The sequence below is a fragment of the Aotus nancymaae genome, unplaced genomic scaffold (genome assembly GCF_030222135.1).
Source record: "Aotus nancymaae isolate 86718 unplaced genomic scaffold, 86718_ANA_hifiasm-v0.15.2.pri h1tg000010l, whole genome shotgun sequence".
In the NCBI taxonomy this organism is placed as follows: Eukaryota; Metazoa; Chordata; class Mammalia; order Primates; family Aotidae; genus Aotus; species Aotus nancymaae.
The window spans coordinates 5,987,163-5,999,213 of NW_026988421.1; the positions used below are offsets into that span (position 1 = coordinate 5,987,163).

The 12,051-nt window shown below is 48.2% G+C and overlaps 1 protein-coding gene across 8 annotated transcripts in view; it reads left to right on the plus strand.

The window, feature by feature from the left end:
- CTBP2 (C-terminal binding protein 2) overlaps window positions 1–12,051 on the plus strand; it is a 170,739-nt gene that overhangs the window by 53,350 nt on the left and 105,338 nt on the right. The window lies entirely within an intron of this gene.

Genomic DNA, 12,051 nt, shown 5'->3' on the forward strand with positions numbered 1-12,051 from the left:
TTGTGTTAGGACTTCTCGATGTATTAATTAAAAAGAATAAAAATGAATTAGAGAAATCATCTCATGACACCCCAAGTCAGTCATAAAATGGTAGATGGACGTCTTTAGGAAGAAGGCGGCTTGTGGATGCTGGCACCTCTTCAATCAGCTGAGGCTTTTAGCGTTACCAGCCTCCAGGATGTCTTGAACATAGGATTTTTCTGGGGGAGTAGATTGGGAATGTGGGTGCAGGCTGAGAAGAGCATTCCATCCCCACTGCACTCATTTGGTGTGTGGTTGAGAACATACTGATTGATGGAGTTCAGTCCTGCACCGTAGCAAGGTTTGGGGATTCTAAGTTTAGTTTCAGCATGCCTTTAGCCATTTTTCCCAAAACCTGGATCTTAAAGTCTCAAACTGGCAACTGCTCTGACGGAATTGATCTTTAATCTTGCTTTAAAAAAAAAAAAAAGTTTTTTCTCTGAGGTAACAACGTCATTCAAAAGCAAGGGAAACAAGGCATGAGCAAATTGATTGTGTTCCATCTGTCTAACCTGCCACACTACTATCAGAGCCTTGAGGGGACCAGCTTTGGTTCCCAGAAAGGTTAGGTTTGTGACCGCAGCACCCTCAGGCCTGGCTTCCTGAGTTGCCAGAGGCAGTTAGAGACTTGGAGCCCAGGGGTACACCTGGGCGACCACCTGAGGGGACCAAGCTGAATCTCTGCCTAAACGCAAGCAGCAGAGTGGGTTGAAAGGTCAGGGAAGGGTCTCTGTATGTCCCTTTCATTTCCCCATAAAGAGAGCTAGCTAGGGAAACTGAGGTAGCTGACCCAGACCTAGACCCGCAGATATTGCTTCCCAGCTTGGTAACTGAGCAAGTACTGTCTTCTGGCACTTGGAAGCCTTATCTGTGAATTGAATAGGTGGATTGGGCTGGTACTCAGGACCCTCCCCACCCTTTAAGATGTCGAAATTCTGAACCCTTTCCTGGGAATACTCTGACAAGGCGTGCTGGGCCAAAGGACACAGCAGAGCATGAAGCTCAAGTTCAGTTATGTATGAGAAGGGCCACTCAGAAATCTTTGGACAATAAAGGCTCTAGCATTGAGGAGGATAAGGAACTAGAAGTGCGATTGAATCTTTCTTGGTGGAAACCTGAGGGAGGTCATGACAGCCACTCGCAGCCTTTTGAGTTCAGCCTTTCACGACCAGCTTTGCTTTCTTTTCTGGCTCTCACTCATTCTCTTAGAGAGACCTGTGTGCCAGAATCTGCCTGGGATTCTAAGGCAGAGACAAAGTCACCGTGGGCTTGGGGTTGGCAGAGTTAGTTCCAGCGTCAGGTGCTAGTTCTGAAGATGTTTTCAGTGGGTTGGGTCATAGTGATGTTTGCAGCTGGAGACCATGGAACTGGCCGTGTTGGACACCCATGCTCTTTCACCCAGACAGGTACCAGGCCCTGCCTGCCTGGAAGCATCTGCACTGGATGGACAACTGTAGGGTGACCATTGGTACATTTCATAGATACTCATTTCAGCGTTGGAAATTCTCTAAACAGAAGAATGTGGGAACTTGGCATATAAGGATGAAATGGACTTTTTAAATATCAAAAATGGTTGAATGAGGGTATTTTCATTTGACTCAGTCTAATAGCCAGAGCCACTCTGGAATCTGTTTAGCAGTGATCTCCATCCGAGACAGATGAGTTAACATTCTCCAAATGCATCCAGACCCAGAATGAAATTGTGACACGCTTCCTGTTAACAAATGTTTCCTGAGTGCTGAGCAGACTCAGACACTTAACCTTATGTGGGGTTCCCACCATTCCTATATTTTTGGCATCCTTTTGGGTAACAGTTTTTTATATAGCACTTTGGAAGAGCTTAAGAGACTTGGTGTGGTACTGGAGCTGGCCGTCACTGGAGCATGGTCACCGTGCTGTGACAATGGCTCATGGTGTCCACAGCCCACGCACATACTGAGCGTGGCCCCATTGGCCCACCTGCTCCCCAGAACCAGGATAAAACTCTCTCCTGACCACACTTGCAGATACTCTCACAGTGGAATTCCCACGTGGCCCCAGAAGGCGTGTGTGTTTGCTCTCGGACCCTTTCTGCTCTGTGGCACATCACCATGCCCAGGGAGTGTTATCCAGCTCTACCTGCTGTCTACATGCAGAAACACAAGGAGGTCATGTGGGATTGTACCCAGAGTAAGGACCACTTACCAGTTTCAGCTAGAGCCCACCTGTTCAGATCTCTGGTCTAGACAGATCTTTTTTAAATGTGGGCAGAGGAGGAGGTAGATGAAGAGCACGTAACACCATCAGAAGTAATGGTGAACCTGTGAGGCACTAGAGCCATTTATACATCATTTTTGCCCTCTTGGTATTTTCTTTAGCATGTCCTCATTTAAGGAGCCTTCTGTTCCTGTTGTACTAAACTTAATATTTTGGCTTATGGCCTTCTTTTTTAGTAACTTCACACCAAACACTTCTAAACAAGACTCGTTTTCTCAATAATGAATAGTGGCATGCTAAATTTAGATCTGATGCATGTTCTGCTTTTACTATCTGTTCTGTCTATTGCTGCTTGTTAGAATGAAAGCCCAACATGCCAGATGGCTTGCTGGCTTCTCCTGGAAAAAGACTAAACTCTCCATCACTTTAGTTGGGTCATGGTTTTTTAGTACCATTTTGTTATTAAGCATTAATATTTGCATCGGTACTCAATTATCTTTTAATTTTAACAAAAGTGTTGCAGAAAAAAAGTGTTTTCAGTTAAATGCTCATAAATGAGTGGAAGTGCAAATCAAATCCCTTAACTTTTATTAATGTAAAATGATGATAGAATAGTTGCAGCTGTGGTTTTATAGAGATAGGACTGTTTCCAGCCACCATGCATGCTGAATTATGCATTTTGACAGATCTCCAGGATGATGTAGAAGCTTGACCTGCCTACCAGGGTCTCTGGGAAAGACAGTCTGAGGTGACACAGTGCTGGAAACTCAGTGTGCTTGGTGGTGGAAGAGGGGTTTGCCTTGATCTGCTGTGAGAATCAGGCTGAATGACCATCTGAGGTGTGGCTGTAGGTTGTAGCAGGCCACCTAGGCGAGGTCATCTCCCTGATCATTAGGCCTTTAGCCTGCTTCTGGCAGGACAGATACCTTTTTTTTTTTTTTTTTTGAGACGGAGTCTCGCTGTGTTACCAGGCTGGAGTGCAGTCGTGCGTGCGATCTCAGCTCACTGCATCCTCTGCCTCCTGGGTTCAAGCAGCTCTCCTGCCTCAACCTCCCGAGTAGCTGGGACTATAGGCATGTGCCACCACGTCGAGGTAATTTTTGTATTTTTAGTAGAGACAGGGTTTCACCGTGTTGGCCAGGATGGTCTTGATCTCTTGACCTCATGATCTTCCCACCTCTGCCTCCCAAAGTGCTGGGATTACAGGCGTGAGCCACCACACCCAGCCGGGGCAGATAACCTTTTTTTCCATGAAAAACAGAAGGGAAGGTATTGAACTGCTCTGGAAACACATACCTGAACCTTGGGTCTGATTGTCAATGGTTGTAAGGTGGTGGAGGTGTTGGGCCATGATCACTCTGCCACTCTGGTCCCTGTGTGTGGCCCCCAGGGTCCGTCAGGCCTTCGGCCCTCTGAGCTCCTGGCCTGCGTGCATCCGTGGGGTTTTTGCTAGGGCTGTATGACCCTGCTCCAGTGTTTGGGCCGGAAGCAAGACTGCCAACATTGGAAACCACAAACCAGAGGAAGATCCACAGGGCCTTTCATCTCTGGGCTTCCTGATGAGAAACAGCCAGGAGGCTGAGATGGGGTGATGGGGTGGGAAGACACCAGCGAAGCTTTAGCCAGCCCTCGGAGTGGGGACAAGGGGCCCCCAATGAAGCTCTTGGTTCTTGTTTGGATTTTATTCCTGTGCCTTCTGGATTTTATTCCTGTGCCGAGCTGTGCTTTGGAATCCCAGCCTCCCTCAACTCCCCAAAAATAAATGGGAGGCGTTGATTCAGCCTGTGTTCTTTTCTCCTGAGACTCTCAACAGCCTAGTGTGGCCTGTCAAGGACGGATGGAGAGATTACTCCGTCCATTCCCCTGCTTTTTGTTTTAGCATCTACATGGGTCCAGGGTCACAGAGGGGTCATGCCCCCCACCATCCTGGTAGGTTTGGCTTTCTGCCATTACTGTTGTTTTCCGCCTCCTATACCATCCTGGCTGCTGGTTCTCATCAGAGTGGATTCACAAAGTAGGGAGGAAGAGACGAGACAGAAGGCCTGGAATTTCCCCCTGTGTCAGGACTGTGTGGCCGGCCTGGGTGGGTCCCTGCTGAGTTCCTCCCTCGCTGGAGGGGTGCCTTCCAGCAGGGCCTCTGCAGGGCGGTGGGCACACTGGCCTCTCACTCCTGGCAGGGCCAGGAAACTCTGTCGCCGCTGAGTGACATTATGCTGGGAAATGGAGATGTGGTGTCCACTTCTCTTTCCATGATCCTTACACCCTTGCCAAGACCCCCGTTTTGTTAGTGAAGAACTTGGTGCTCAGATCCACCTGCCAGCACATGTGGCCTTAGGTACCTGGTATTCAGCCGCTGATGAAGCAACCCCAAACTGAGGCCACCCCGTGTCCCTGGCTGGTGGGAGCCTTTCCAGAAACACTGCAGTAGTCAGCCTGGCTTCCCAAATACTGCAGTGTGCCTCTATAGTGATGATGACTTCCCGGGGTCTTTGATGTTCTTGGAAGTTTTCTCCAGTTTATCATGATATCATCTCACCCCAGGGGTGTGGGAGGAAGAGCCCTTGGTACATTTGAAGTGGGGCCACACATGGGCTGCTTCTGCCCCTGAGGGTGTGGCAGTGTGCAGAGAAGGGCCCTCTGCTACCCCTCGACAGCCACAGCCAGCCCTGGTGGAGACTCCCCCCATGACCCGGACAGGCCTGGCCACTCGACTGAGGGACAGCAGCCCTGTTGTGTGGGACAGCCAGAGACACAGGTCAGTGGCTGACGTCTCTGAGGCTTGGCGCGCGTGTTTGTTAAAGCAAAAAGGGTGGAAAGGAGTGGATGGACTGATGCCGGGCAAGAGCCTTGCTTGTTGAAGGTAGTGGTATATTCTGTTTACTGTCAAGTTTCAGGCTGGGGCGGAAATGCCGATGTGTAAATGAGTAGGCAGGGAAGTGAACTCTCTCTTTAAAATGTTGGCTTGCTAATCAAGTGTTCCTGGGTGTGATTAGTGGCAGAGGAAAAGGTTATTTCTTTCTGTAAATATTTTTGCTTAGCATTTATGTGTTACCACTGCTGCTTTTATTACTACTCTTAGAATGCATTAGACCAATAACTTTTTTTTTTTTTAACATGGTCTTGGTTTTAGGCAGTTTCAGTTGGTCTTTATGGAGAGACACACACTATCTTATCGAAGCTTGAGGGATCTGCCCAGGTTCAAGTGTAAAGGGGCCCTAGTTTCAACTTACAGCAGTTCCCCTAGCTGCAAATGCCGATGAAATAGCTCAGAAACGCGAGAGCCTGGTTACTTTCAGGAATTTTTAGGATTTAATATCTGGATCTCAGTTTTGACATTTGTTGAAGGAGCAGAAAATTGGATGTACTTTCTAGAGTAATGATTTAGGCCAAGGAGGGCAGATCGCTTGAGCCCAGGAGTTATAGACTAGCTTGGGCAACATAGCAAGACCCCATCTCTATAAAAAAATTTTTTTTAAAAAATCAGCCAGGTGGTGATGGTGTGTGTCTGTGGTCTCAGCTACGCTGGAAGCTGAGGTGGGAGGATCGTGTGAGCCTGGGAGGTCAAGGCTGCAGTGAGCCATGATCACACCCCTGCACTTAGCCTGGATGACAGAGGGAGACCCCATCTCTACAAAATTTTTTTAAAAAATTGGCCAGGTGGTGGTGCCTGCCTGTGTCTGGGTGGGCAGATTGTGTGAGCGCAGGAGTTCATGTCTGCTGTGCCCTGTGATCACACCACTCCACTTAGCCTGGGTGATGGAGGCAGACCCCGTCTCAAATAAATTAATAAATAAACAGAAGAAATGATAGAGGAAATGGCTGAGAATTCCCATGACCCTCATGTCCTCAGCCCACTGTATTCACAGGGGAGGGGGCGGTGGGGAGCGGGGAGAAAGGAGGACGTGCTGCCTGTGGCTTCCTTCTTCCCGGGCATCCATTAAGCACCAGCTGAACACATTTGCTTTGTTTATTGATTAATTCATTTATTTTTGGCAAACTTGGGAACTTCCACCTGGCTCCATGCTGTTAAAAATAAAGTCTTCTTGGTCAACCGAATGCTTTTGCAATTCATTCTTTCCACTTAGCAATTAAGATAATTCCCCTAGACTTGCACCAGTTAAGGATAAATAAGAGGTTTTCAAAGAAAATGCTGCATAATTCATCAGCGTTTGTGTGTAGGCACATGAGTAATACATGCGAGTATCCTCCGTGAGTGGACTCTTGTGTAAGGAGAGAAAATGGAACTTTTTTTGCACTTATCCTGAGAAGCAGCCCGAACAGTGACATTTATACATATTTCATAATGTGGTTTCTTCAGGCACGCGGAGCAAACAAATCAATTTCTCAGCAGTCTACTATTTAAAAGAAACAGCAACAACCTGTGGGGAAGTTGCCGAAGCTGTTAGAATTAATTATATATGGCAAAAAGATAGAACATTAGGGGGAAATGTTAATGTGGGAGGATGAAGAAACAGAGCCTTGGCTGAGCAGCAGTTCAGAGCATCTGATGACAGAGTTTCATTTCCGTTTCTTTATAAGTGTATACTGACGAGCGGCAATGGCTCCTGCACAGGGCCCTCCCCTTCCATCCTTTCTCCAGGCCTCTGGGATCGAATGTCCCCGTGAGTATCCAGCCAGCTCCACATGGCATGAGCCTTGATTTACGGGAATGGTATCGTGCTGTCTTTTAATAGAGATTTGTGGAAAGCGAGAATTGGTGGTGAAGGTATCGAATTCCTGAGCCTTGTAATGCAACACCTTTTCTGTGGTCACCTTCCCTCTTCCGGTTCAGCTATACATTGTGTGACTCAAAGGAAACCTTTGTTGTCCTGGGCAGGGTGTAACCTGCAACTCCTTGGAAAATTCAGCTTGGGTGATCAGTTTCCTCAGGGATGTAGGAGAAGAGGCTGTTCAGCCGAGGGTGGGGAGGGGGTGCTTAAAGGAAGGTCCCAGAGCTGTGGGGCAGGCTTGCCGCCTTTCCTGGGGGAAACTCGCCTCTTTCTCAGACACTGCAGGTTTGCAGGATGCCCCTTGGTTCAGCTGGTCACGGCAAGTGCGTTCTCCCTATCACCAGCTTCCACGGTGGTGGGATGCCCCAGGGCAGGGGTGGGGGGTGTGGCCTGTGTCCTGGGAGGCCTTGGCTCCAGCCGCTCTAGGCCTCTCTGTCTCTTCTGCGTGTCTCAGCATGGATACCTCCTTCCTGGGGATGGCCTTCCTGTGAGCATTTGGGCTCCCTCTGCCTGGGTGGCCTGTTGTCACTCTTAGTACAGCAGCCGAGGGTGTTCCTCTCTTCTGACTTCCTGAGCCTTCTGACTCCTGTACCAGGTGAAGTTAAAAGTGTTGTAAAAGGACTTGGACTAAGGGGCAGGACTCTATGAATGTGGAACCTTCCAGAGTGATTTCTGCAGCTCCCTGGGGCAGAGCCACCTCCTTCAGCTCATTGCCCCTTAATTCTGTGCATGGTCTGCACATTGTAGGTGCCCCAGAAGTAATTTTTTAAATAAATGAATCCAGGCTGCACTGGAGCCAGGGGGTGTGGAGCGGGCCAGGCACGTGTAGGAGCGCATCCCAGCAGCTGTCTGGAAGGCTGGACTGGTTTTGTGTTAGCTGGGAGTACTTTCTGCAGACAGAAGGCAACCCAGCATGTTAAACTACCTGTTTAGGGGAGGCGTGCATGTTCTGAGATTATAAAGCCGTGTTCTCGAGCTTTCCACCGCAGGGAAGTGAAGGTGTGTGCGCTCACCTCTCCTTCATGCAAGAAGGATGGGAAGTCTCAGCCCATGCAGGTAGGGTTTGGGGACCAAGCTGTACTCTCCCGCCACCTGTGGGTGCCACACTTGCGGCAGCCTCGCAGGTGAGGGATTATGTGGTTCAGCCGACCTGACTACATTCAAGCTGGGATGTGAGGACAGCCATAAGGCCCACTGGCTCTGCAAGTCCTGTAAGCCTGGGTCCCTCAAGACAAAGCTCAGGTGGCTTCTGTATCAAATTCCTTCAAGGAGCCAGCATGATGGCTGCTGCTTTGCCTGCTTTCAGAGGCCAGGACGCTGGTGTTTCCTACGTGTGTAACTGACAGCCCCATCCCACATTTGTTAAAAACCTTCACTCTGATGACAGTACAGTACTCCTGGCTTTTCATAATTCAGTTGAAACTCACTGCCGCTCCCTACTTACAGCAGAAGATGACCTCTAAACCATGACGAGGAGCTGCAGCTTCCTTTGGGAAGGAGGACTCACATTGATTTGTGCTCTGATCCCCCCCGCCCCAGGCTTAAGTGGCAGCACTGTGGAGGCCTGCTGAAGGCCGGAAAGCCTTCTGCCTGCGTGTTTAAACAGAGCAGATTGATGCAGAGTTAGACTTGGCTGGGAAGCAGCTCAGCTCTTCAGCATGGAGTTGCGTCATGACAGTCACTCCCTCCAGCAGCCCCGATGGCTCCGGCACTTCCTCCTGGTGTTTGCAGGGGGAAGGTAATGACTCTAATTGCAGAGGACTTGGCCCTGGCCTTGGTGATGGCAGGAGGGCAGGGTCCTCATGGTATGCCCAGAAAATACTTGCAACTTGACCTTGTCCTCCTGATGGTGTTGACCTTGGGCAAACTGTGCCCCTCTGAGCCTAGTGCCTCAATTTCCTCCTCTTTCAAATGCAGCAGATAGTAGTGCTTAATCTCAGAGTTGTGGGGATTCAGTGAAACGGCATTGAACAGGGCTCAACAGGTACTTGGTACGTGGTAAGAGCTGAGTCAAGAATGCTGAGTGTGGGATGATATAATGGGGACGGAGGAGAGGGGCTGAGGTTGCTTGGTGGGTACAACATGCGTTGCTTCAGCGATGGACGCACTGAGGGCCCTGACTTCACCACGATGCAATGTATCGATGTAGAAAAATTGCACTAGCACCCCATGAATATATGCACACACACAAAAATGACTGCTGCAGTAGCAGGAGTAAATGCAGGCATCCAAAGGCTTACATGTGAGGAAGCCCTGCCCGCCTGCCTGGGCTGGAGGGGGAGATAGTGCGGGTTGCATCTCTCCAAGGCAGCACCTGTGGTCTGTGTTACAATGACCATTTTTGTTTTGTTTTGTTTTGATTTTGAGACAGAGTCTCACTCTGTTGCCCAGACTGGAATGCAATGGCGCTATCTCGGCTCACTGTAACCTCTGCCGCCCGGGTTCAAGCGATTCTCCTGTCTCAGCCTTCCGAGTAGCTGGGATTACAGGCACCTGCCACAGCACCTGGCTGATTATTGTAGTTTTTTAGCAGAGACGGGATTTCACCGTCTTGGCTAGGCTGGTCTTGAATTCCTGACCTTGTGATCCATCGTGCCCAGCCCCACAATAAATATTTAGATGCAAGACAGCAGAACTCAGCACTTCTTGCTCATGACAGGTCTACTGTGTTCCTGAAGGTTCTGTCTTCCTCCTGGCACTTGGGATGTGGGATGCTCACTCGTTGCCCATCAGCCTGGTAATAATGTTTTTCTATTAAGGAGTGAAAGATTTGGGGTTTCCCTGAAGTCTTTCCCAAATGTTTTGCGTTGAGTTTTAGTTGTGAGAGTGTGCACATCCCAGGCGCAGCCAAGGCAAGGTTCTGGCACCATGCTACTGCCACCTGCTCCTGTGCCCAGGTGTGCCTGGCCACCTGTTTGGTAACGCACATCTTGCCTTGGGAACGTGTCTCTACTCCTTTAAATGGCTTGAAGTCTCTGCAATTTGCCTGAACGTTAAGTGTGACCAAAGAGCCCAAGGCCAGCCATGGAGAGGACGAAGACATGAGGCTTTCTCTCGAGAGCCACACAGAGAGGCCAAGAACGCGGACACTTCACATGAAAGGCTGTTAGATTCAGGTCACTGGGTTTGGACTCCTGCATTTTATGGCAAAGTCTAAAAATGCAGATTTGTAACAACCAATGTTAATGAATTCAGACTGTTTGAATTTCACACTGAATAATGGCTGGAATGATCACAGCCCACAGCTTATAAGATCCCTGGATCGTGTAATCTTTTTCTCAAGATTAAATTGATAGAATGATGTAATATCACATTGCTTTTATTAAAAGTTCTGGCCATAAAAGAGAGAGACCTAAAGGATTTATTAAAAATAGTAGTAATAAGACAATTTGGAATATGTGATATATTCAGTAAATTTCAAAATTCTTCATCTCATTTAAAATGCAGTGTTGTGCCCGTAGGTACTGAATGCCGCACCTTTGCGCCCGAGGGCTTCCTCTTTCCTACACTAACAATATTCAATTTAAATGCAGATTTTGATTTGCAATCTAAGAAGAGAATTCTGGAAGAATGGGAAGAAGGACAACTCTGCATCTGTTAACTTCATTTTAGTTTTATGTTATTCACGGTTTTCCTCCTGGCCTTATCTCCTCCAGCCCTTCCTTCCTGAAAAAAGGTTGTTTCTAGACATACAAGGAAAGGCATGCTTATATTTCAGCATTTAAGAATATTGTTATACCTTCTTTTGTTTTTAAGTTAAATTTTAAAATTATTTCAAGAATTTTTGTTCCTTTGATCCATGTAAGTGTGTGCACGTGTATTTCCCCTGGGTTCTAGCCTTGTCTTGCTTTTCCACACTTGTTGCCAGTACCTTACCTAGGAAACAAGTGGACCAGTGGAATTACCAAGTGCGTATGTTAGGACTTCCCTTCCCTGAGCCCAAGTGACTTGTGTGATGTGGAGCTTTGGTTTCTAAAGAAATGGATTTCTGGCTTTTGACATTCTACTCTTAGAATTAGGTGGCCAGTTATTTAAATACCATTTTCTTTCGCTGCTGTCTGCATTTAATACAGCATCCCCTGCCGTATACTCTTGTCAATTCAAACTGAGCATTACATTTTGCTCTTTATGATCTGTCAAGGGAAAATGGAAGTAAATTCTTTATAATATGCTAATTGATCTATTTGCTAATTTTTAGATGTAGACAACATCTGTGCATGCCACTAACACAGTTAATAGCTCCCGTTCTTCAACATGAGAAGGTTTCCGGAGTCTGTCTGTGATCTTGATGAGACCTTCTGTGTCCTCCCCAGGGCTTGGCAGTGTCAAATTTAAGGCTGTATTTTCTGGTGCCTTAGGACTGAGTCTGAGCCTGCACAAAGTCCTGTTTGGAGGATGCTTCTGGCCACCGTGTGCTGGGATCGTGTTGGTGCTGGGAAGAGCCTAGGCTGGCAGACCCGGTCTTTCCCATCACCCACATCCCTGCGTCGTCCTAGCCTAGACCAGACTGGCTGAGTGATGGGTCCAGAGAAAGAGACTGTGGACCTGGACAGTCCTTGGGACCCTTCTGCCACTCTTGGGGGTGTGGCCTCCCCTGGCAGCTTGGCACGTTTGGGTTCTCCTTTAGCCAGGGGTTTTTGGCAACTCAAGAGCTTATTTTTCATATAAACTTGTTGATAGTTCTCTAAGGCAGGAAGCAATGCATTATTGAGAGTGAGGAATTGTACCCTTTGAAAGCTGCCTCCTGAAAAAGGCACGGAGGGAGATGGATCCAGTTGGAGTTCAGGATGGGGGTATCTTTCAGTGAACCTGGACGGAGGGCTGAGCGTTAGAGCTTGGGGCTCACGTCCCAGGCCTTCTCTGGCTGGGAAAGCAGAGTTGAAAAGAGCCTTTTTAATTTGGAGGGCCCAGAACGGTCCAGCCAGTTGCCCTGGAAAGGAAGCCCCGTGTGGCATGAGTGACAGACACTGCACAGCTTCAGTGGGTCCTATGTATATGGCACCGTCTTGTAAGGTTGAGGTATTTACCTTTATTATTCCTATAAATTGACTGGATTGGGGAGGGTAATTGATTTCTCTTGGCACTTGGCTAGAACAGAGGTCAG